The sequence below is a fragment of the Micropterus salmoides genome, unplaced genomic scaffold, assembly GCF_014851395.1.
Source record: "Micropterus salmoides isolate LMB-PRFRI ecotype aquatic unplaced genomic scaffold, ASM1485139v1 Ms_hic_scaffold_15, whole genome shotgun sequence".
Taxonomy (NCBI): Eukaryota; Metazoa; Chordata; class Actinopteri; order Centrarchiformes; family Centrarchidae; genus Micropterus; species Micropterus salmoides.
Window position 1 is genome coordinate 2,097,663 of NW_024040596.1, and position 4,086 is coordinate 2,101,748.

The window sequence follows — 4,086 nt, forward strand, 5'->3', positions numbered from 1 at the left end:
AGACGGCATTATATTCGAAGGAGGCATATTGATTCGGGGGTAGCAGTTGAGCAAATTTCCATTTGTTGGAAATTAAGAGCCCAGTCCCACCCTCCCTCCAAGATGGTCGGGGGGTGTGGGTGAAAGAGTAATTGTTGGACAACGCAGCGGTGGTAGCGGTGTTTTCTGGTTTGATCCAGGTCTCAGTGAGCACCAGTAGCCCTAGAGATAATGCGTTAGCATAAGTAGTGATAAAGTCAGCTTTGTTGACTGCAGACTGGCAGTTCCATGATCCAACAGAGAAGTAAACAGATGTGGGCAGTGTCTGTTTTAAAGGCTTGAGGAGTACCTTATTTCTGTGCCTAATGGCAAGATACCTCTTGCGTGCACTGGAGACAAGAGGAATAGTATGGTAGCACATGTCCTGAGTGTAGTTGTAGCCGGCAGCTTTAGGTGAGTAGAAGTGCTTAAGAAAAGTAAAGACGCTGCTCTTGTAGGTGGTCTTGCTCGGTGGACTTGCACAGGAAGACTCGCTGGTCTTTACCCAAGTAGGTCTTCACACAAGGAGCAGACTCTTACGCTGATGCTTTAGTAATAGGTTTCAGTGGGTGGGACACACACCCAGTTGTTTGAGCTCGCTTAGCCGGCCTTCAGATTCTAGTGGAATGCTCAGTGCAAGTGCAAGGCGATAGCACTTTAAGAGTAAGAAAATAGAGTAAAGTATTACCTCACTGCTGTAAACTCTTACTTGCCCAAGGGTGCTTTCCATTACCAAACACAAATGACGCCTGATCTGATCAGGTGAGAGGCTTTACCTCCCTGTGGACTGCACACGTTCATGCTCGCATTCTAGCAGCAGAAGAAGTTAAAGTCACTACAGCTTCTCAGTGTGGATCATTACAGGGTAGAGGCTTCATCAGTAGAATCTCTCATTTAACAAGCTTATTATTAATGACTTGGTTGAATTGATATTTTATTTATTGATGTTTGTAGTAGTAGTTTTGTAACTGTAATAGAACACAACACAGATGATTATCATGCAGTAACACTATTAACTAATCTGAACTTTAGCAAAATGTGTTACATGTTACTATGGCACCTAACAAAAATCTGGAAGCATTAAGTCATCAGTGTTTAATAATATAAAATTGTATTGTTAAAATGTGTCCTGCACTTTCCTCTAGCCAAGGGTAAATAGTAGCCCCTGATTTTCTTTGTTCTGTTCCATATCTGATCCATATGTAAGTATCCACTTTGATAAGTAAGCTCAGTGATAAACATATAGTGTATTGAGTGGCTCTGTATGGGCTACATTTGGCTTTGGATAGAAGTATTTGTACACAGTTCTTTCATGTAAATACAGCAGGTAAGGAAAGGACACTTTGATTCTTGCTTCTATTTTACTTACCTAGAATATGACTGTATATTATACTGTATATTGCCCAGCATTAGTTCTAGCTTTTATTTAACTCAGTAAGGATACAATATGTTTCTTGTTCATGGCAGTTTTACCTCTCCTCCTCCACTTTCTTTTACTTTATCTTTGACCACTCTCTCTTGTTTGTTCTTTGTATCCATCTCTGTTTTTGCTTCTCTGTTGTGCAGACATGATGAGCAATAACAGCTTTACTCCTGAGTATTTTCAGCTGACTCTGTTTACAGACTCTGGGCCCCTCAGATATCTGTTCTTCTGTCTGTGTCTGTTGGTCTACATGACTATAATCTCTGCTAACGTTGTCATTATTCTGGCAGTCTGCCTGGAGAAGTCTCTGCATCAACCCATGTACATATTTTCTCCTGTCTGTGTTTAAACTCTCTGTACGGCTCAGCCGGCTTCTTCCCCAGGTTCCTGATGGACATTCTGTCTGACACTCATTTGATCTCACGTGCATCTTGTTTCATTCAGATGTATGTTATTTACACCTATGCATCATTTGAAATGACCATCCTCAGCATCATGGCCTATGATAGATTTGTTGCTATTTGCCAGCCTTTACACTATCACAGCAAAATGACCTTTAGGATGGTGAGACATCTTCTGATTTTTGCTCTGCTCTACCCTGTATTAGGTATCGGTGTCGGTCTTTCTCTTACAATTAGATTGCCTTTGTGTGAAAATAAACTGCACAGGCTTTTCTGTTCTAACTGGCCTGTGGTTCAGCTCTCCTGTGTGAACACAACTTGAACAATATTGTAGGACAGTTTGTTGCAATAACGACCACCTTCATCCCCTTGCTCTTTGTCCTGTACACCTATCTACAGATTCTGCTTGTGTGCAGGAGAAGCTCGTCTGAATTCAGAGGAAAGGCGTTACAAACCTGCCTGCCCCACATAGTGACATTTGTGACCTATTCATTTTCTGTCTTCAGTGAGCTGTCACTGACCAAATTTGAGGGTGACAAACTAATCCAATCATCACAGTTTTTTATCTTTAGAGTATTTGATCATTCCCCCCATCAACAACCCTCTAGTTTATGGCCTGAATCTGCCTCAAATCAAAAGAGTGATTTTTAGATTTTTGAAGATACACAAAATGGGTCCTGATGATAAAATGTAAAACTCATCATGCACATACTGAGTAGTAAATAATGAAACTTTAAGACTCTGTTATTGAGAATATATGCCTCTGAAAGATATTATATATTTGCCCTTTGATTTGTTTGCTATCACATTTATTTTAAGGACATCAGAATATAAACTGCATGCTCAATTATTAGGCAAATTGTGTTCCTCAGGATTCATTTTTTTCTTTTTACAAACACAATTCTCTCAGTCAATCCAATTGAACCTCAAACTTGAATGTTTATCTAAGAAATTGTGAGTTTTGTCCTACGCAGGAGAATATTTAAGTGTTGTTATTAGGCAACTATTAGTGTGCAGAATTATTGTGCAACTAAATTCCAAAATAATTTCTATTGCACTACTTGTTTGTTCTGGCCTTTCAAAAATATTTAGTGACCAACATAGCCACCCATCTTTTCAATAACTGCCATGAGCCTTCCATTCATGGAGTCTGTCAGTTTTTTAATCTGTTCACTGTCAACCTTCGCCTGGCAACTGGACTTGGTTGAAGATACTGGAAGACGTTTCGTCCCTCATCCAAAGGACTTCTTCAGTTCTGACTGACTGGCAGGGAAACTCAGCTATTTAACCTCAGTGGGGTCGTTGGCCCGGGTCATCGATACCGCTGGTTCGTTAGTGTTCCTTGTTGCTGTGACGACAGTCGTTACAGTCGTTAAGACTCCCTGTGACCGAGACTGAACGACCATCGTTGGTATCTTCACCTGAGGCCAATAGGTTACGTTTGTTGAGTTTCCTGGGAAGTGATGAAAGGACAGCATTGTAAGTGGGGGATAAGTGGTGGCGTAGACCCCCTCCCCTGTTCAATGACGGCTTCTCCACCCTGGTGTAGATGCTTCCTTGACACCTCTTTCAAACCATCCATCTTCTCTGTCTAAAATGTGCACCTGGTGGTCCTCAAACGAGTGTCCTCTGTCCTTCAGATGTAAGTAGACTGCAGAGTCTTGACCTGAGGAGTTGGCCCTTCTGTGTTGAGCCATGCGTTTGTGTAGTGGTTGTTTAGTCTCCCCAATATACAGGTCTGTGCATTCCTCACTGCATTTGGACCACATACACTAGATTGAGAAAAGCCCAAGATGGAGTTATCTCAGACAAAGGACTGTAAAACAAGCGCCAAAGCCCGTTTCACACCTAGGTGCGAAATCAGCTGTGCTGTTGAAACTACCGGCATCGTCAGAAACGAGCCGAGAGAAAACTCCGCTGCATTTCCTAAAAGGACTGACGCATCTACTCGACACGTAATAGGCTTTAGTATGTCTGGCAGATAGTTCTATAACTTTGTTATTGTAACTTGTACAAGCTTCATGTGGTGAATTTCTGTTAAGAAACTCCAAGGGATATGTAGTGTACAGGGCTTGTGCATTTGACTCATAACAGTTTAAAATAGCACTATAGCAGCAGGACAGAGGGTCAGTGACCTCCTAAGGGAGAGTAGTGAGTGGTGGTTATGTAGGGACTGAACCCTTCTATAGAATTTGACCTCTGACCCCTTGTTTTGTTACCTGAGAATAGTACTGTACCCTTCTA